Here is a 22,513-nt window from a genome sequence, read left to right as displayed (position 1 = left end):
ATTATGATATTTCCTACTTTTAAAAGCTCCGCTCAAGCTTATTTGTCTACTTATGTCATTCTACGCGAAGTCCGCCTTTGTAGCGTAACGGTTAGTGTTATTAGCTGCCGTCCTCGGGGGCCCGTGCTCGATTCCCGGTACTGCCAGAAATTTACGATTGGCGGGAGGGCTGGTATGTGGTTGAAATGGTACATCCAGCTCACCGCATAGTCGAGCATCTCAGCTCTTTACTCCCAAGTCCTCCCACCCCAAAATTTTCAACATTTTTGTAACACTTCTCCTTTTTCGGAAATAATCCAGATCAAATCGTGCTGCTTTCCTTTGAATTGTTTCCAGTTCTCCTACCAAGTAGCCCTCGTGAGGGTCCCATACACTGCAGCCATACTGAGGTCTTACCAGATACTTATACGCCCCATCCTTTACATCCCTACTACAAGCCCTAAATACTCTTACAACCATGTGAAGAGATCTGTAACCTTTCTTAACAACCTCGTTAATATGATTTCCCCAATGAAGATCATTCTTTACTGACGTTACCTTCACAGTCCTAGCCCTTTCCCATCCTTGTGTCATAGAAAACAATCCTTTCCTATATATAATCTGTATCTTCATGTTTTTGCTTTCGTATTTTTACAACATACGGTAAGATTCTCTTAGAATATTCTCGTAAGGTAGACTGAAATTTCGTAAGAGGTAAAAGTATTTAATCGCATAGTTGTTATGAATTGATTGTACTGTGTAGCATCCTAGTAAACTCTATAAACAGGGTTTCCAGTTTACAAGATCTTTAAAAAAAGCACACACACCCACATAAAACACAGAAACACTCTCCTTTGAAAGGTGGACGACTGAGAGAGGGGCAATAAAAGTCTAAACTTCTTGACTTGCCAAGCGTTCCTTTTTAAACACGTCGTAAATACGTCTTTGTTGCCATGGCAACCGATGCATAGACAACAAATCAGCCGCACGTCTTTGCTCCTACCTCGGGCTGTGACTTGAGCATTCCACTAACAATGGATATCTTTGGGTTGAATGCAACAGAATTCAATAAAACTTTGTTGTAAATTTAATGGTAATTATAATTTTACCGGAGACTCTGTAGCTTTGGCGGTAGCGCACCGGACTCTCACCGCTCGGTTCTGTGGTTCAACTCTCGGTCACTCCACGTGAGATTTGTGCTGAACAAAGCGGAGGCGGGACAGATTTTTCTCCGGGTACTCCGGTTTTCCCTGCCATCTTTCATTCCTACAACACTCTCCAATATGATTTTCATTTCGTCTGTCAGTCATCACCATTGTCACAGAGAAGTGCGACACGCTTCGACAGCCTACACATTTCCTATCTTCGCCGCTAGATGGTTGCTTCATTCGTTCCATTCCTGACGTGGTTGAATGAGTGGAAACTGGCTGAGGATTTTCAATAACTGTACCGTAAAATCAACGATAGTATTATAATTATCTGGTGAAAAAGAGCTGGGCGTCTTGGAGCCGTTAGCTGATGATGTCTTAGAATGACCTTGCGGATGCAGTGTTAAAACTATAGCGATAGCTCTGTTTTAAAGTTACCGGTATATAAATTTGACATCATACACAATTTGACGCTCTACATGCCTATTTTACGAAAACTGTACGAATACTGTGTATTAATATTTTAGGTTTGAAATACTATAGCCTCTTTTATAATGGAAGCTAAAATATTATGTAGTATGAAATGTTGGTCATCTACATACAAACGTGTATGCTATTTATATAGCGATTTATTAGCACAAACCGGATTCCATGTCGCGCTGTGGACAGCTTGTGTAACAGCGGCAAGCAGCGATGTTCTTTATATTAGGCTGTACGTCGCACCGACACTGATTGGTCTTATAGCGACGATAGGACAGGAAAGGCCTAGGAGTGGGAAGGAAGTGGTCGTGGCCTTAATTAAGGTTGGCTGGTGTGAAAATTGGAAACCATGGAAGACCATCTTCAGAGCTGCCGAAAGTGCAGTTCGAACCCATTATGTACGGCATGCAAGCTCACACCTGCGCGACCTTGCTTCGTACAGCAGCGATGTTCTGATGCCTTGGATAATCTTCGTACCAAGTATCATTGCAATACTAGGACTTTATCAGCAGAAAAATACAGTAAAAGAAGGCTCGCCACGGACTGAAGCTGTCATCAGTCGTTAATGATCTGCATTTAGTGCTGTCGCCCAGGTGGCAGATTCCCTATCAGTTTTCGAATAACGTGGAAATTTATCGAGCATTTCCCTTCATATATTATTCAAATCCCTTACTCCACGTCCTATAAATGAATATATTTGACCCAATTTGTCCTCTTGAATTCCAACTTCATCTCCATATTATGATCTTTCCTACTTTTAAAACTTCCACTCAAGCTTATTCGTCTACTAATGTCATTTCACGCCTCCTTCTCCAAAATTCGTCCCAGTCCAAAGCTTGCAACATTTTCGTAATTCTACTCCTTTGTCGGAAATCGCTCCGAACATATTGTAATCGTTTCTTTAGGATCTTTTTCAATTCTCGAAGTAATCCGGATGTGGGTCCCATACACTGGAACCATACTCTAATTGAGGTCTTTGAATGTCGTTGAATGTGTCGTAATGTCGTTGAGAAGTAGTTGATGTTAAGTTAGTGCTGCGTTATTGTCCTGTCGAATGATTATTATGTTGATTAGTTCACTGTGGGGAGTGGTCATGTGAATCTGACTGTGTGAGTTATCGGTCTTGTCTGGAGTTGAGCCAAGTGTACCGTCATCATGCTACGTGATAACCAACATCCGCGTGTTAGAACCTGTTTTGAATTGCAGCTGCTGTGTTAATGATATGGTGCGTGCGAAGAGAAGTGAAAGGTGAGATCTGTCAGTGAATATTACGGAGACCCCCCCCCCTCGTTCTAGGTAAGAACTGCCCAGCTCAAGACCCGCTGTGAGGACTGGAGACTTTTTAAATAGCCACTAGTTAGTGACTTGCCATTCATTTTCAAATCTCTGTGTGTGTTAACGGATTGGGTCATCGTAAATTAAATTAGTACAATAAAACAAACAATATAGAAATTTCTGAGGTATGAGTGATGGTGTGTAACGACATTCGAAACACGGCTAGTGCGTCATAGTGTTACTCGTATACTCAGTCGTGTTGCAATAGCACTTTCTAGCTCTTCAATGGCGAAGTACCTCACTCTTCATCTTGCCTAGTACATACGTCTCTGAGCTGATGACGTAACAGACAACACCGACACGACGTATTCTACGCCAAAAAGACCTGCGACCGTGGCTGAGAGACAGTCCCCATCCATTTTATTTTTGTTTTCATATTGAATAAGCGTATCCTCTAAACCGTGTTACTGTTAGAAACTGATATAGTTTCTATATTAAATGAAATGCATATTGCACCCCTTAATGAGTAGTGTGATATTTGAGGGCGCTCATATCGCCTCAACTAAGTTCTGTATTTTTTTAAACATTTATATTCTTAAGTGCCAGCCCCGTGATATCCCCTTTCGGTACTTCCTGAAAGGGGCTAGTGAGTCAAACAATCAGGGATCTCCCAGCCAGCCTGGAGGACGGGGCCGGTCTTTCCATGTATTATTCTGGTCGGCTGGTTCCCTTCAGATTTCTTGGGAAATGTAACAAGAATGTTCCGCCTCTAGTCACATCGCGCATATTCTGGTTCACACCACCCGAGCTATAAAAAGGGAGACTAGCCGCGGTCAGTTGGTCAGTGTTGGACTCCGTGGTGGAGTCTGTGTGAGACTCAGTGTGTTAGTGCCCGGTGGCTGGACTGAGGGAGACAGAGGTATTGGCTGTCGTTAGTGTCCCACCGAGGTCTGACGAGGAGTTGTGGCTGTTGGTGTGTCGGAGTGTCCAGAGAGTAGCTGGACTGGAGACGGCGTACGGGACAGAAGGCTGTGTACTGCCTTAGAGTACTATGTGTGTATGTGTGGACCGAAGCAGCTGTCTTGAGTGCAATTGGAACAGTGCTAAATGTCGTTTTGTGAGTATTGCCCTGCTGGTTAGCATTGTTGAGCTGTTGCTGTTTATTTGTTCACTGTGATAGACTGTGTGAGTTACTGGACTGTCTCTGGAGTCGAACCCAGGAAAGTTAACGTGTGTTGTATAGCCAGTAGCACTGTGTTCGAACCTAGTGGTCTGCACGAGCTGCTGTGTGGGGTGACTGAACTTGGAGAAGCGAAAGTAAAGGGAGGTTGTGAATGGGATTAAAGCCCTCTCAGGTAATTCTTACGAGCTGGACTCTCTGCTGTGTCTAAAGAAAAGAGACTTGTAAATAGCCAGCAATTAGTGAGTGTGGTCATTCATGTCTGAATAGAATTGTGTGGTATGTGTGTGTGCGCGCATTTATTGGGTCGTCCTGAATTAATTATTTATTTGCCTGAGAAGAAGTGGTAAACCACGGAAAACCATTTCGAGGATGGCTGAGGTAGGAATCGAACCCCCTTTAATCAGTTAATCTCCCTAGGCTGAGCCGACCCCGTTTCAGCCCTCGCACCACTTTTCAGATTTCGTGGCCTCCAGGCGTGGCAGCTAATCACACTAACCACTCCGCCACAGAAGCGGACTCCGATGGAGTTATGCATTGAAATATATTTATTTCAAAGTTTGTTTCGTATAAATTTTTCTCTGCGCTTGTCTTTTTTTCTTTTTCTTTTTTTTTTGCACGTTTCAGACTGTTTAACAAAAATACAGCGAGGAAGGAAATGACACTTTGATATTGTTTAAATAATACTTTAGTAACTATTTCATCTCCACTGAATAGGCAGTTTAGCTACTTTTCACTGCTGCTTTAGGACTTTCTGACAAATTCGGTTGGAAATGCTAGCATTAACATATCTATGTAACGGGTATCATTCAGTTATGAAAATGTAACTTCTAACATGACAGCACATAGCTTCCGAGGTAAACTCTCGTAGTTAGAAAAAGCGTTCCATATACTGGAGCGAAGAGCTGCATTACAGACCTTGGTGTCCTCTTTTCTAGCAGTGATCATTCGGTTCCTTTATTAAATTGGTTCATCGTGATTGTATCCTTTCAGCTATGATCAGGACTATGAGAATTTTTCGTGAATAAGCAAAGCTAATAAAATCGTGTTTCTTTCCCATGGTCATCTCTTATCACAGAGTGAGTGAGCGGCCAAACAGGCGTGTCCCTGTTACACACGAACGTAAACAGGGAGAGTGAAGTATTGCGAACCATAAAGCATCCAGCCTGCGTGTGTTAGCGATAGCATGCGAACAAGTAATTAAGTGAATATAAACAGCCCCGATATGGGTAGCACCATTCTTCACACTAGAACCCGCTCGCTGACGGGAGTACACTGTGTTGGGGGAAATGACCACAATTCAAGATCTGATCGAGTGAAGTCGGACCACCGCTAATGGAACTGCCCTAAAAGGAGTGTCCTTATCTCATCATCCGTCAGTAGATAACCAAGCGTCTGAAATATTCCCCCGAGTTCTTGTATGCCCATGGTTAGAGGTGGCGATTTTCGCAACACCGGTACTACGCGAAATGCTTATAAAGGCTTTTTTGCTCGTGGTTTAACGTCACATCAAAAGTTTTCGCTGACGCAGGATGGAAAAAGGCTAGGATTGGAAAGGTAACGGCCGTGGCCTTAATCAAGGTACAGCCCCGACATTTTCTTGGTGTGAACATGGGAAACCGCGGAAAACCAGCTTCAGGGCTGCCGGAGGTGAGATTCGAATTCATCATCGCCTGAATGCAAGCTGACAGCTACGCGACCCTAACCGCACGGCCAACTCGCTCGGTATAATCTCTTCTAATTTTGTGTTATATCATTTTCACGATCTATAAACCACTTTTAATGTGTTATGGGAATGAAATGAAATGCAAGATACCGACAGAGTAGCTGATGTAGCTGTTAGCTTGCAATCGGGAGATAGTGGGTTCGAACTCCACTATTGAAAACCATGAAAAAGCTTTTCCTTGGTTTTCCATTTTCACTCCAGGAAAATTATGGGGCTGTAACTTAATTAAGGCTATGGTCTTTCTTCCCACTCCTAGCCCTTTTTTATCCCATCGTCGCCATAAGACCTATCTGTGTCGTTACGTCGTAAAATAAATTGTAAAAAAAGGTAAAAATTGCGAAGTTTACTCAAAAGCTAAGTGTAGGCCTATACTAAAATGCGAGGTAAATGCGAAACGGACTTTTTTAAAGAATAAAACATTATTAATGTTTTTATTTTATTTATCTTCTGGAAACTTTAAAGCGAGGAGTTTGTGCACCATTCAGTGCTGGTGCTTGTTGTTTAAAGGGGCCCAACATCTAGGTCATCGGCCCCTATTGTGCACCATTGGCCTGAATGCAAGTGCTATTGGCTTTTAAGCGAAAATATCCAGAGTTTAATAACATACAGTATAAACCTGAAATTCTATCAAGTATACCTGTAAATAAGTATTTGAAACGTATAAATAATAATAATAATAATAATAATAATAATAATAATAATAATAATAATAATAATAATAATAATGGTGATGTCTTTACGCCCCACTAACTACAGTGCTATTATGGTTTTCAGAGACGTCGAGGAGCCTGCATTTTGTCCCATAGGAGCTATTTTAGGAATATGTACTGAGACGAGGTTGTCGTATGTTTTCGTGCACCTTCAAATACCATCGGACTGAGTCGGGATAGAACCTGTCACCTTGAACTCGAAGGCCAGCGCTTTACCATCTGAACTACTTACCCTGGCGTATAAAAATAAACTAACATGGTCTGGCTATATGATTGATAAGATCGAGAAACAGAAATGAAAATAAATAGTTAAAGAATCTGTTTTCTCGTCAGATGACCCACCTAGGAATGTTCCCGAATTACGGAAGGAGATAGTTATGTTTTGTGTCCTTGTAGCAACCTGTATTCATTAACATGTTCCCCAGGACCGTTATAAACAATGCGTGAGATGTGAGGGTACACATTTTGATTATGATTATGATTATGATGATGATGATGATGATGATGATGCTTGTTGTTTAAAGGGGCCTAACATCGAAGGTCATCGGCCGCTAAAACATTTTGAATACATGTTTTACCGACGCTACCTTGCATGTTATAATGACATATCTTGAAGTTCAGAGCATGTTTGTAATATCAGCACTGTTTTTTATGCCTACTGTATAAAGGTCACACGACTCGTTCCATTTATATCGATCACGGAGAAATCATCTTGGATATACAAGCCTTAGAAATTTTTTTCTCAGTTCATTTGGCGATGGCAGTATTAAGCCAGGCGTACACAGTCTTGTGAATAGGGTAATTCCCAGGACGAATCTTGGTCATATTACAGCGCTCCTCAAGTTGCTTCGAGCGTATGCTCCGTTCCAAGCACAATGCAGTTGACGGGTAAGGACAGTTCCAAGATAGTTAATGGTAGAATGCATTCTGCTTCAAGAACAATGGAATACTGTCGAGAAAGGAGCTCTAAGGTTGAAGAAATATTAATGATCTCATACTTTGTATTCATGGTAAAACAATGAAATGTCGTGGTTGTGAATGTTGGTGAGTAATGCGTAAACATTATGGAACAAAAGTAATTTCCTGGAGTACCCTCGGAACTTGGCTGGAATCCTGGTGTATACAATAAATACCCTGAAGTATAGACTGCGCCGCAGTACAGTATGCAGCGCGCCTTTGTAAGCGAATCTGGCCAGCCCGCCTCAAACGATACAAAGCGTCTGAATCTAATTACGCAGTACCGTAATCGTAGTTTGCACTCTCGGAGTTCGTATTATCTTCTCATCCGAGTGAAGTGGGTTCCAATTCCTTGTTCTACCATGAAAAATCGCTGGGAAGTGTTTTAATATTTTAAGAAAGGAAGTAACATAATATGAGTTACGTGGGCTCTACAGTTACTTACTTCGTAGTGTTACGGTTCGCGCGTGCTATTAGGGTTTTGATTCCGAGCCGTGTCAGAGATTTGATGGGGTGACTAGTATGTGGTTGGAAAGGTGTGTGCAGTATTATTAATTATTTAAGGATCCGCCTTGTCAATGCAATACAATGCGTAGTACATTTGCAGTGTAGCATGTATAGTATTAATATTATATTATGTCCAATCTTGTCCTGTAAATATTGTGTGAGGGTTCATGTACAATATTAATATTAAGCTGATTTAGAGCATTAGTACTATACATGAACTCTCGCATGACATTTACAAGACACAGGACAAGACTGGACATAACATGAATGTTTTTCATGTTTGAACTTTTAATGTTTTATTCTATTGTTTAAGACCTGTTTTATGTCAGGCCACATTTTAAAAGGTCTAATACATTTAAGTGATTTTAACCTGTAAGCTGAAGAAGAGAAAATTAATACATTCTCAAAACATGTACTTATATATATTTATGTATTTGCTGTATTAGCAAATATACTAGAAATTGTATTGCATTGACAAGGCGGATCCTTAAATAATAAATAATAGTGATGTAAGTCAATACGGACCATTAGTGGTCATTATGGTCAAAATTATAGATAAGGTGTGTGCAATACACTTCATCGTAGGTGTACCTGAAAAGAGCTACACACCGCGGGAAGTATGAGAGCACGAATTTCCTTTAAGCATACGGCTGAACAGGGTTGAGCATTTGCTACGTTTGAAAGTCATCAGATCTTCATTATCATTATCATACCTGAAGGAACTAGAAACGTTGGAAGATCTAAGAAGAGGTGGTAAAAACGAACCTTGGTGTTTCGAAATTGGAGGAACCTGGATCTAAATAGAAAGGAGTGACAGGAAACTTTTGAAGAAGTGCAAGACTACAAAGAGGCTATTGAACTGAGTACATTTATGATGCCGTGAACAGAAATGACCTACCTGACACAGTTGGGATCCAAATCCACAGCTTTCGAATTTACGATTGAAGCACAGTGGCCTTGTCATTTCTTTTCTATTAGCTGGGATCTGAGCTTCAGGTCTGGCTTTGCTACTAGTGCAATTGTAGAGTGCGGTAATGAAGCGAGGAAAATAGTTTGCCATTTTTTTTGTTCGCTCAGAAACCGCTGCGATGAGACCTATCACAGTATCGTCCTTGCCTAATCATGGCTTGAATGCAGGTACTCAGCATTACCCATACTTCCATACTTTATCATCCCCCATAGCCATAAATGTGTGAGAGCTTCTGATGTTGGACAAATGCAAAAATATATACATCCACAGAGATGCATTTTCGGTTTGTATTGCATAAAGATGACTTAGTCCTAGATGTTAGCGGTTAGCAATTGACAGAATGAGAAATACAGTCAAAACCGTTTAACGATGAACTGGATATAACGGCGAAATGTAACGGTCCCCTCTAAATCCTATATAAACATTGTATTTAAAAAATCGCTTAGTACGACGTCGCTTATTACTACATATCGTATAAAACGAGGTATTTTAATAACATTTTCGGAAAAATGTATCGGCTATATCGTCCAGTGTTGATTTTTGTTTGTTACATAATTGGAGATTGCTGACAACAATGTAACGCTTATTATTGTAGATTTCAAATCAGTCTGTTAAATAGTCAAAACAATCACCGCTGTGAAGATGCAAAAGAAAAGAAAAGAAAAGAAAAGAAAAGAAAAGAAAAGAAAAGTGTTTAATAATGAAGAAAAGTCACACATGGCGACTAGAAAATGACGATACAAAAGTCAGCACCGCGAATGAATTGTGTGTATCAGAAGGAAAAAAGCAAAGAAAGAGCAAAGCAACGTCGTCTCCGTATAGGCCATGAAGGCCCTTGGAGGGGTGGAAGGTAAAGGCTTCCACTATTCGTAACCTCGCCACTTGATGGGGTAGAGTGGTTAGCCCTACGCCCGGCCGCCTTTGCCCCCAGGAATTAACCCTGGTACTCATTTTTGGTGTAGGCTGAATGAACCTCAGGGCCATGTGCATCTCCGGAAGTGGAAATCTCGTTTCTTAAATTTTACGACTACCTGACGGGGATTCGAACCCCACGTCCTTCCGTGCGAACCGAGCACGCCTTTACTGCCTCGGCCAGGCAGCCCCTAGAGTTTGGAAGGACAGAGAGAAAATATGTCTCTTTTCGAAGAAAAATCTTAAAAATTCAAGCAAGCCAGATCATCTGAGCACGAAGATGTTGAAGAATCTTTACTTAGATAGTTTAAGCGGCAAAGAACAAAATGTGCGGATCAGTGGACCTATTCTTCAAGCGAAAGGCAATTGGAAATTCTTCTCAGTCCTACTCCACAAATACTGTACTGTAAATACAGTACTCATTTCAGTTATGTTTTTGGAGTTTTACCGTAATTCTTTTAATTAACCATGTAAGTGTGAAGCCTGTCCGCCTCTGTGGTGTAGTGGTTAGCGTGATTAGCTGCCACCCCCGGAGGTCCGGGTTCGATTCCCGGCTCTGCCACGAAATTTGAAAAGTGGTACGAGGGCTGGAACGGGGTCCACTCAGCCTCGGGAGGTCAACTGAGTAGAGGTGGGTTCGATTCCCACCTCAGCCATCCTGGAAGTGGTTTTCCGTGGTTTCCCACTTCTCCAGGCGAATGCCGGGATGGTACCTAACTTAAGGCCACGGCCGCTTCCTTCCCTCTTCCTTGCCTATCCCTTCCAATCTTCCCATCCCTCCACAAGGCCCCTGTTCAGCATAGCAGGTGAGGCCGCCTGGGCGAGGTACTGGTCATACTCTCCAGTTGTATCCCCCGACCAAGAGTCTGAAGCTCCAGGACACTGCCCTTGCGGCGGTAGAGGTGGGATCCCTCGCTAAGTCCGAGGGAAAGACCGAACCTGGAGGGTAAACAGATGATGATGATGATGATGATGATGAAATGTCCTCGATGTTTCAATGAACTTTAATGATGAGAAAAACAAAGTAAGATACTAGCAATGGAGTGGACTATCCGGAAGCAGCCGCGACACCAGATATTTCCGTCAGGCAGTCGGGGCCGGCTCTCGTTACAAGTTAAACGAGAAGCTTGTTAAATCACCGCCTAGCAGGAGTGGATATCGCCACTTGTCTTGCCCCTGACCGCAGTACAGTCCTGGGCAAGTTTCAAGCACCGTCTGATTTTATGACTTTCGAAAGCTAGGTGCCGGATCAGACATAGGTTGTGGAATTGTCTAGCTTGAGGAGATTTGTCAATCACCTCTGAAGTGATGGGATACTTGTGAACAACTGTCCGTGGGCAACTATGCATGCCTAAAAACTGAAAACTAAAAACAAACAAGTACATTGTTGAATCTTATTTAATAATGACTTTTACATTTTTCAAAATGTACGGTATTTAGGACTGTCATAGTATACTGCGTATTTTTATGTGGAAATATGATACTCTTTTAATCGGCAATAAAACAGAACGTGAAGTAACATTTTCCAAGTCTGGAAAATATATAACCGCCATGGAGTTTATCAGGAGCGTTATAAGTACCAGAAATTAGCGCTAAGTACAAGAATATCAGATACAGTAAACATTACATGGAATGTAAATGAATAATACGTGATAAGATTAATAATGGACAAGGAAGACATCAGACTGCTGATGCGTGCTTACCTTCTTCCACCTCGTCTATCGTACCACATGTCCAGCGCTCTCACGGTTCAGGCGGCCTTCAAGTACTGGCGAGTGCTTTGGCTATTCAGAATGCTACATTTCCTTTAGTAATTTAAAAATATACGGCAAGAATTGTTATGCAAATCTACAGGCCAAGGGCTCTACGATGCCAATCGGTGTAGTCATTCTCTCAAATTCGTTGTAACAAAAGTCAGCCTAGTGTTTTAATTATATAATTATTCTTTTCTTTTATCTCTGCGGCAAGAAAATACCCGATTATCTCATGCGGAAAATGTATAAATCCATGATTAGACCAGTTGCAGTCTATGGTTCAGAATGCTGACTGGTCTCAATAAGACATGACTAAGCCCTGTATGGAATGGAAATGCTCCATTGGTCGTTAGGACTTACGAAACTCGACCACGTCAGAAATGATCATGTCTGACAACGGATGGGTGTTGCACCAATTTCGGACAAGATGCGAGAAGCTCGCCTCAGACGGCATGGACATACCATGAGAAGAGACTTTCGAACAGTTACTAAGACAGGAATTTGACCACGTGGCCGCCCCAAGAAACGTGGCTTGATCGTCTGAAGGAAGACATGAAGATCGTGGGTGTCAGACCTGATGGATTCACTGGAGAATGGCGTGCAAAGCAGCGAACCCTGCAGTATCGCTGTAAAAACGATAGGAAAAAGAAGACACTCTATCCTGAGCCTATAATCAATGCATAATGTTACTTCATGAACATGGAGTAAGAAATCATTTCGAAATGTGTTAAAAAATAGTCACTTGCAAACTTTATATTTTACATATTTGAACTCCAATATGGATAAAATATCCTTCTCTTTCCTTGCAGTAATGCCTTTCTTTTAACTTAATGGTATAAACTTGTCCAAATTTGAAAAATTCTGCACTTTTTCCGACAATCCTCATTGTCACATATAGGGCTATATTTCTTCGTAGTTTATTGGGACTGTTAGACGTTATTCTAATCCTAGACACTTAGGAGATCTGGGACTTGGCAGTATTGATGAACTTATCAGCTTGAGAAGCAAGATCTAAGAAGTCTCCACAATATCCGACAGTTATATAGATTTTTAAAACAAATTCTGACATATACATTAGTTGCCATCTAAGGAGCTCGTTTTTTTTATCTCAAGGAGGACGAATAGGAAAATACACACTTGGTTATTAATGGCCACGCCACACATACCGAACTCGATCAAAGAACTAAATTTTATTTTTTCTGGCACTTGTATAGTTTTACGCGGACAGCTCACAATGGTGGAAATGAAAGACTTTGGGGAAATGTGCAACTTCTCAGTATATCATACACCTGAGGACGTCACTGTCAACGTGTCACTTCAGTATCTGCAGGCCATCTTGTTGGGCAGCAGCCGTCTTGGCAGCAGAGGCCCTATTGGGCTTTTCTTACTAGATTAAAGGGCTGTTATATACTTACTTGTCCCACGTAGCGAGCGGGGGAGGGGCGGGGGTCTGTGTGATATGTTTGAGAAGGAGTTGTTGAATTTTAATAGCGTGCGAATAGCTTCACACTTATAGTCCGTGTTGAATGGGAAGGGTTTTGACCTAGTGATTCCAGTCGGAATAGTCCAACCAAGGGAATGCTGTGTCGTCAGGTTATTCCACCCTCTCAGTGCGTTGCACTGCGTCGAAAATTTCACTACGTTAAATACAGGGTAACTAGAAGAGAGACGGTAGGTGTCACGCGCAGCCGGCCAGGAGCGTGTGACGTCAGTGGACTCTAGTCTGCCAGGCGCTGTAACTTACTGCAAATCAGTGTGCCGAGCGCGGCGCTTATCTTCCTTATCACAAATACGTTTACGTTGTAATATAATCTTTTCAGATGAAAACCACTAAGATATTGCATAAAACTATTCGTTTTATTACTTTGCTTGTGTGCTTTTGCAAATAAACCATCGTAAGAATTGTAGCTTGACTCTAGATGGAATGGATATAGAAAGGGTAGAGGAATTTTGCTACTTAGGAAGCATGATAAGCCAGGATGGAGGTGTTTTTAGAGATGTGGTGAGTCGTATAAATAAAGCCAAAGGAGCTTTTGCACAGTTACGACCAGTATGGAGATTCCCTCACATTCGTATAAAAACGAAGCTAAGGATATTCAACTCAAATGTTAAACCTCCGTTTTGCAGACGACACCACACTTGTAGCCAGCAGTGTACAGGAGCTTGTCGAGATAATGGATCGTGTACAACAGGAAAGTCACAAACTTGTCATGGAAATTAATTGGAACAAGACAAAACTAATGATTGTCAACAAAGGTGCAGAGATTCAGCTGCCACAGCACCTTAACAGTCTCCAAAGAGTCTGTCAGTTTCCTTATCTTGGTTCAATAATCGAGGATAAAAGTAGCTGCGAAAAAGAAATCAAACGTCGCATCATTCTAGGACGTGCAGCGATGGCAAAATTAAGGATCTGGCAAGATAAAGCAATATCTATGAATACGAAGAAAAGATTAGTCCATTCGGTTGTGTTCTCGATCTTCCTGTATAGATGCGAAACTTGGACCACAAAAGCTAAAGACAGGAACCGAATCAACGCCTTTGAAATGTGGTGTTGGAGAAGGATGTTGCGAATACCGTGGACAGCCAGGCGAACAAATGATTCTGTCATCCGGGAAATTGGAATACAAGAAAGTTTATGCCAAGTTGTGTACCAGAGAGTCCTGCAATTCTTTGGTCACATTATGAGAAGAGAAGATGACAACCTCGAGAAATGAATTGTCCAAGGAAAAGTTCTGGTACAAGGACACGAGGACGGGTCGCAAAAAGATGGGTTGATCGAGCAAGAGAATCATGGACTTACCATGGAGAGTTACTGTCCGGGAAACGCAAGTACGTACAGAATGGTATCAGCTTATAAAAGAAACAACAAAGTCCTTGGGTCACGATACTCAGTCATGAGTGGAACGACTGGAGAGAGAGACTGTATGGAAGTGAGACCTGGAAAGTGACCAAAGACATTACTACAAGGTTACAGACTTTTATAAATAGGCGTTTGAGGAACATTATGAGAATATGGTGGCCAAAGACCATCTTAAACAAAGACCTTTGGGAGGCCACAAGTCAAAGTCCCATACAGTAACAGATAATGAGAAGAGAATGGAGATGGATTGGGTACACCCTGAGAAGACCACAAGAAAGTATCACAAGGCAGGCATTGAGTTGGAATCCACAAGGAAGTCGCAGGCAAGGCAGACCGAGGATTACCTGGAAGAGAACCATAGACAAGGAGATTGCTGGAGTTAAGAAGACATGGAAGGAGGTAGAAAGCATTGGCGGCAGATAGAACAAGCTGGAGAAATTTCGTCGAGGCCCTATGTTCCACCTGGAATTAAAGGAAATAGGTCAAGTAAGTCATGCTTTTGCAAATATTGCAGACCTACTTTGAAGGCCAGATTAGTGAAATATTTTGCTAATATGTTTAAATATCTTTTTAAGTGCCTCAATATACCAGAAATTTTAGTATTTACAGCCCCCATTTACTTGAAGGAATTTAAAATAAGTGCCCTATGCATGTGTATTTCTCTTTGAATTTTGCGAATATTTTGGGAAGGAACAGTTCCTTTTTTCAACAAGAGTGTCTATAACAGTTTGTATTGTAAATGTTTTTCAAAATCAGATGGCAGAAAATGTTCGGAGTAGGCCCTATATGCGTGCGATTTTAGAGTTTAAAAATATATTTTATTATACAAAAAAAAACTGCCCACTGTCTGCGCAGAGTTGGGTCTTTTGGGAAATGACAACTTACCGTCTCTTTGCGTGGTTTTTTTTTGCTAGTTGCTTTACGTCGCACCGACACAGATAGGTCTTATGGCGACGATGAGACAGGGAAGGGTTAGGAGTGGGAAGGAAGCGGCCGTGGCCCTAATTAAGGTACAACCCCAGCATTTGCCTGGTGTGAAAATGGTAAACCGCGGAAAACCATTTTCAGGGCTGCCGACAGTAGGGTTCGAACCTCTTTGCGTTGTTAGGATGGTTTGTACAGCCTGCGCCTGCATGGCATGGCATTTTAACAGCACAAACACGACATATACACTGAAATTCACTTCACTCACGAACGATACACACGAGTTCACGACTTTTAAAACATTCGCAAACTTCGAAAGTAATTAAATTATTAAAGAAACAATGTGCAGATCGCAGATGAACAGCAATGCACCCAGCTTTATTGCTTAGAATAAAAATCACTGACACCAAAGAGTATATAGACTGACAAACACGCAAAACAATGCGTAGTGTAATGGGAGGGAGAGTCCAATGACGTCACGTCCACACCAGTCTACTGCGCATCCGTCTCGTGGCACCTACCGTCTCTTTTCTAGTTACCGTGGTTAGATATACCTTGCTCCAGGCCAAAATACTTTTAGTTCATAAAAACCGCCGAAAATAAACAGCTTCCCATTTGAAACGGACTATTGAATAGTAGGCCTATCTTCTGGCGAATAATAATTCTGTTGATTACCGTACTGATCGGTACTCGTGACAAACATCCTTGGAGTAATCGAACTTGGACTGACTATACCGTAATGGATCGTGTAGCTGTAAGCTTGCATTCGGGAGATGGTGGGTCGAGTTCTACCTTCAGCAGACCTAAGATGATTTCCCATTTTCATTCCAGGGTCTAATCATGGCCATGGTCGCTTCCTTGCCAATCCTAGACCATTTCCATCCCATCATCGCCGAAAACCTGGATTTGTTTACGACCTTAAAACGACTAGCAAAAGAAAATTAAAACGACTGACTCACACTGTTCTTAAAAGGTCTTAGTCGTGCACTGTAAGACGACCGCCCCTTCGCTAGATGATATGAAGGTGACTTGTATTACGCTCCTTCGAATGTACTGCTTGGATTTCACAACCGGGTTCGCTGTCTTTCTCTTGGGTCTGACAGCTCGTCTGTTATCGCGTGGAGAGTGAAATGTATTCAAGTGTCGGAGTTAACTTCTTCTACTTTGATTAGGGCCGAGAGGGTATCATCATTGCATTCCCCGTTAAAACAATGACACTAGTCTGCGATGAATCCATTGCCTCGGAAATCAACTTCTTTAGGACATTGACTTCACTCTAGATTCGAAACAGAGGCCAGGATATTCGTAGCATGAACCAACTGTTTCATACTTTTACTGTAAAAATACTAGTTGTAGTGCCTGGATTTGCATGGGTGATTTATTGAATGTTTCACTTTAGGCGCTGGCCTTCTGACCCCAACATGACAGGCTGGGTGCACCGGTGGTATTTGAAGGCGCTCAAATACGTCAGCCTCGGTTCGGTACATTTACTGGCACGTAAAAGAACTGAGGGACAACATTCCGGAACCTCGCTGTCTCCAAAAACGGAAAAGTAGTTAGTGAGACCTAAAAGCATTATTATTATTATTATTATTATTATTATTATTATTATTATTATTATTATTATTATTATTATTACACCTGCCACCAGTCAGCCTAGTGACCCCCGAAAACTGTTAATGAACACTAATTTCGGTCGTTTTGGACATTTTCGTTTTCACCGCTACTCAATTCCTATGCCGATGGAGGTGTGGAACTTGGACACATATTATTGTGCACATAATGGCATCCAGAGTATCACAATTCATCTCAGTCGAAAACTAAGAATTCGACAATAGTATAGGTCGTTGTCGATAATTTGTACATGTCACCCCTTCGTTAGGGGTGCTAGAGGTATTTAACCTCCGCAGTATTTCTTTTTCAGGTAGTCTTACGTGTACCAAGTTTGGTTGAGAGCTAGGTTGGAATTCATGCAACAGCGCGAGTGGCTGTGTGGTTTGGGTCACATAGCTGTCAGCTTACATTCGAGAGATAATGGGGATTCGAACGCCACTGCCAGCACTTGTTTTCTGTCGTTTCCGATTTTCACGCCAGTCAAATACTGGGGCTGTACCTTAACCCGGGAGAGGTAACGCGTGGTGTTGCCAGACCCCCACGGTGAAATGTGTAACTACTGTATCCGTGTTTGGTTGGCTATACTGCTAATACTTGGTCTACCTTCATTCAGGTGTTCTCTTACATGCATCTCCAGTGTTCTTTGAGCTGGAGAAAGAAAACAGCCAGTTAATGTGACTGGGGTGCCCGTGGACACCATACGTCATCGTTTGTGGAACTTAATTTACTGAAGACTAGACCATTCTGTTGTATGTGCACAAACCACATGGAAAATATTTTTGATGCTGGAGAACACATAACAAGTGAATCTGAATGAGTCTTACAACGAAACAGAATTGTAATAAAAACTTCAATGATGGCAAACTGTGTTGTTCGGTATTTTTTGTATCTGTTTTCTGACGCGACAATGAAGTACTTTACACAATATCGCAGTTTCATTGTTGTTAAAACCTCGCTTAATGTTTCTTTATTTAGTAAAATTTGGTTATGCTTTCATGCCATTATCGCAAAAGACAGGAAACTGATGGAGGTCCAGGGACACCCCACTTTTTAAATATATTTGTTCGTGGCGTCGACCTCTGTAGATCTTTTGCCACTACTTACACCATACAAACAGGGACCTGTGTGTAATGAAACTGCGGAAGTGTAGGGTGTTGAATGTGAGGCAAAGAATGTTAAGGACGACACAAACACCCAGGCCAGGGATATTAATCATTTACAGTTAAGAAACCCTGATCCGGCCGGGAATCGAACCTGGGGCTGCCGGGTGACAGGCGGACGCGTTGCCCCCTACACCGCGGGGCCGGACACATCCCACGTTACTATTGGCGTTACGAAAAGTCACGTTACTCCTCTCGGGTTAATTAAGGCCACGGTCATTTCCTTCCCGCTCCTAGCCCTTTCCTATCCTATCTTCGCCATAAGACCTATCTGTGACGGCGAGAAGTAGGCCTAATGCGATACTGTTCTGATCAATTAAAAACAAATTATGTGAATGATATCAAGATTTTCGTTTTATTTTCCTTATTGAATTTGAGGTCCGCCTCTGTGGTGTAGTGGTTAGCGTGATTAGCTGCCACCCCCGGAGGCCCGGGTTCGATTCCCGGCTCTGCCACGAAATTTGAAAAGTGGTACGAGGGCTGGAACGGGGTCCACTCAGCCTCGGGAGGTCAACTGAGTAGAGGTGGGTTCGATTCCCACCTCAGCCATCCTGGAAGTGGTTTTCCGTGGTTTCCCACTTCTCCTCCAGGCGAATGCCGGGATGGTACCTAACTTAAGGCCACGGCCGCTTCCTTCCCTCTTCCTTGCCTACCCCTTCCAATCTTCCCATCCCTCCACAAGGCCCCTGTTCAGCATAGCAGGTGAGGCCGCCTGGGCGAGGTACTGGTCCTTCTCCCCAGTTGTATCCCCCGACCGAAAGTCTGAAGCTCCAGGACACTGCCCTTAAGGCGGTAGAGGTGGGATCCCTCGCTAAGTCCGAGGGAAAAACCGAATCTGAAGGGTAAACAGATGATGATGATGATGATGATTGAATTTGAGAGATGTCAAGAATGATGGAGCATCAACATTCTTGTGGGAGCTCAAGGGAGACAACATAAAAACCATACGTAGGAGGAAACGGAGTAGTAAAATTTCCACAACAAAAATCAGTGATGACACTAACGTCTACAAGTCCACATATTGTGCAGGTACTAAATACACAGCGACCGGGCGAGTTGGCCGTGCGCGTAGAGGCGCGCGGCTGTGAGCTTGCATCCGGGAGATAGTAGGTTCGAATCCCACTATCGGCAGCCCTGAAAATGGTTTTCCGTGGATTCTCATTTTCACACCAGGCAAATGCTGGGGCTGTACCTTAATTAAGGCCACGGCCGCTTCCTTCCAACTCCTAGGCCTTTCTATCCCATCGTCGCCATAAGACCTATCTGTGTCGGTGCGACGTAAAGCCCCTAGCAAAAAAAAAAAAAAAAGTTACACAGCGACATATGACAATATTATGATTGGTTTTCATACGGAAAATAGTGACAAAGTTAACCAATATTTAACATTGTATACATATGAGAAATGTTAAGCATTACTGTGTGAACATTTTTCATTAGATTGTCTACTTCATTTACGCTACTGGTTTAACGTCGTACTTACACACTGAAGGTGTTTTTATTGTTAAAATTGCCTTTATGTTGCACCAACACATATAGGTCTTATGACGACGATGGGATAGGAAACAGAAAGGGCTGCCGACAGTGGGGTTCGAACCCACTATCTCCCGAACGTAAGCTCACAGCAGCGGGTCCTTAACCTCAAGGCCAACTCGCTCGGTCTCGAATCTTCCTTCGATGACAGGAGCATGGGAAAGGGGTAGTATTGGGAACGTTGCAACCGTGTCCTTAATTATGGTACAGCCCCAGCATTTACCTGATGTGAAAATGGGAAGCCACGGAAAGCCATCCTCACAGCTGCGCTAACCTAACATTGTTCCATCTATTCCACCTTAAATTTTAAAGGGTTGGATTGTAAAGAATCGAGATATCTTTGTTCAATAAAACGCCGTGCATTTGCAAAATATAGTCACTGCAAATTTGACGACATCCCTTACGTGATAGTAAAGCACGAATTAAATTTTCAGATTTAGCACATCAATGTTATGTTGAATCACTTTATTTGGTTTAAGCAATATTCATTACATCGAAATTCGCAGGTTATCGCTATCGCCACTTACCTACAGATCTGAGCGGATGCTGTGAAAACATATGGCCATTCCTTCCATAAACGTGTCAAAATAAGGATTGTAGAGCAGAGGAGAAAAGGAGACCTCCGTGGCCATAGGGGCGAGGTAGAACACAAAAACATTCCCCGTGCCTGTTGTTGCGTGTTGGCTGCAGGCTGCGGCTACTTAACAGAGCTAAATATAAAGCTTAGACTTGAGAGGACCAAGACCACCCACTGCATTGAGAGTACGCTGCAGGATTATCAGGGAGTACTTACTGTCCAAATACGTGATTCCCTCATGATGATCTCTTAATACTGCACAGTACTATCAGAACTAAGCCGCCTCTGTGGTGTAGTGGTTAGCGTGATTAGCTGCCACCCCCGGAGGTCCGGGTTCGATTCCCGGCTCTGCCACGAAATTTGAAAAGTGGTACGAGGGCTGGAACGGGGTCCACTCAGCCTCGGGAGGTCAACTGAGTAGAGGTGGGTTCGATTCCCACCTCAGCCATCCTGGAAGTGGTTTTCCGTGGTTTCCCACTTCTCCTCCAGGCGAATGCCGGGATGGTACCTAACTTAAGGCCACGGTCGCTTCCTTCCCTCTTCCTTGCCTATCCCGTCCAGTCTTCCCATCCCTCCCCAAGGCCCCTGTTCAGCATAGCAGGTGAGGCCGCCTGGGCGAGGTACTGGTCATACTCCCCAGTTGTATCCCCCGACCAAGAGTCTGAAGCTCCAGGACACTGCCCTTGAGGTGGTAGAGGTGGGATCCCTCGCTAAGTCCGAGGGAAAAACCGAACCTGGAGGGTAAACAGATGATGATGATGATGACTATCAGAACTAACGTGTGCACGTCCATCTATTTACATTACGCAAGTGAAAATAATTGTTACTTATTAGAAGTAATAATAATAATAATAATTTGATATACATAAGTAATAGCCCGTTTCTGCTCTATCGGTATAAAAATATCTCAAAGACTAAAAGACCTAAGAAGCTGTAATTTTGCACACTGATAGCTCCTAACCCACAAAGGTGCAAGAATACTTCTTTTTAACACATTGGTAACGGTATATTTTTTCCGAGGCAATTCGTTAGTGAAGAAGTGAAAAATCAGGGATGCCTGAATTCCGCTGCATGTCCCACATCAAAAGAAGTTAGTTCGCCTTCTGTACAGACGATTCCTTCCATAAACGTGTCAAAATAAGGCATTATCTGTGAACGAAACACCGTGCGGCTCAATTACATACGATATGTGTTGAGACTCACCGGCGGTTTCCACCGTCCAGAAGTAAAGAGTCGGTCGGCGTGACCCGTCGGTGAGTCTCATAGTCGCGAAAGTTTTTATGTCCCATTTCTACTGCTTGCATTTTTAACAGCGCGCAAGTATCATCAAGCTTTTCTTTTAGGATATCTATGCCCTTGAAGATTGTCAGATGTGTGCTATGAAATACATGTTGCAATCCACTGTAATAATATTCTACCGCGTCTATAGTTAGAGCCCTGCACAGATGCGGATATCCGCGAAATTAGTGTCTTGGCGGATGGCAGTGCGGATAATTTTGCTGATAATTTCTGAATATACCGAGCTCGATAGCTGCAGTCGCTTAAGTGTGGCCAGTATCCAATATTCGGGAGATAGTAGGTTCGAACCCCGCTGTCCGCAGCCCTGAAAATGGTTTTCCGTGGTTTCCCATTTTCACACCAGGCAAATGCTGGGGCTGTACCTTAATTAAGGCCACGGCTGCTTCCTTCCCAATCCTAGCCCTTTCCTGTTCCATCGTCGCCATAGGACATATCTGTGTCGGTGCGACGTAAAGCCAATAGCAAAAAAATTCTGAATAATGAGGTTTATTGATTTTCACTCAGGTATCCTCTTATTTTTGCTTGTGGTTCCTCATAAACCTGTCACTGTAGGGGGTCTAGAGCCAGGTATCAGGTCTTTTGTATTATGTTAACAGATCTATCCGTTTCAATGCCTTGGATGTAGTAGACTGTAGTTAATTACTGACAATATCCGCGGGTAACCATTAGCGCATGCGGGTGCGGATGAAGGAAGTGCGGATGCGGATAATATTTAGTATATCCGTGCGAGGCGCTATCTATAGTGCACCCATTAGCCTAAGTAGGCTGACGGGTGCAATAGTTCGCGCATGTCCTAACTGCAGTGCTTCAGTCCATATCTCAGGAAGACAACTGAAGATTCTTCGTAGTTTCGCAGAATATAATAACGAAATTGAAAACATTCAAAAACTGTAGGGCTTCTGTTATTAGCGTTGTAAAAGTCAGTGGCGGTTGATGGTATCTGAACCTGGG

General features: G+C 42.7%; 1 protein-coding gene across 1 annotated transcript in view; it reads left to right on the top strand.

Moving 5' to 3' along the window:
- Positions 1-22,513, top strand: part of otk (off-track) — a 426,112-nt gene that overhangs the window by 1,253 nt on the left and 402,346 nt on the right. The window lies entirely within an intron of this gene.

The sequence above is a fragment of the Anabrus simplex genome, chromosome 7, assembly GCF_040414725.1.
Source record: "Anabrus simplex isolate iqAnaSimp1 chromosome 7, ASM4041472v1, whole genome shotgun sequence".
In the NCBI taxonomy this organism is placed as follows: Eukaryota; Metazoa; Arthropoda; class Insecta; order Orthoptera; family Tettigoniidae; genus Anabrus; species Anabrus simplex.
The sequence above is the reverse complement of the archived record's forward strand: the minus strand, read 5'-3'. Positions and strand labels throughout refer to the sequence as shown.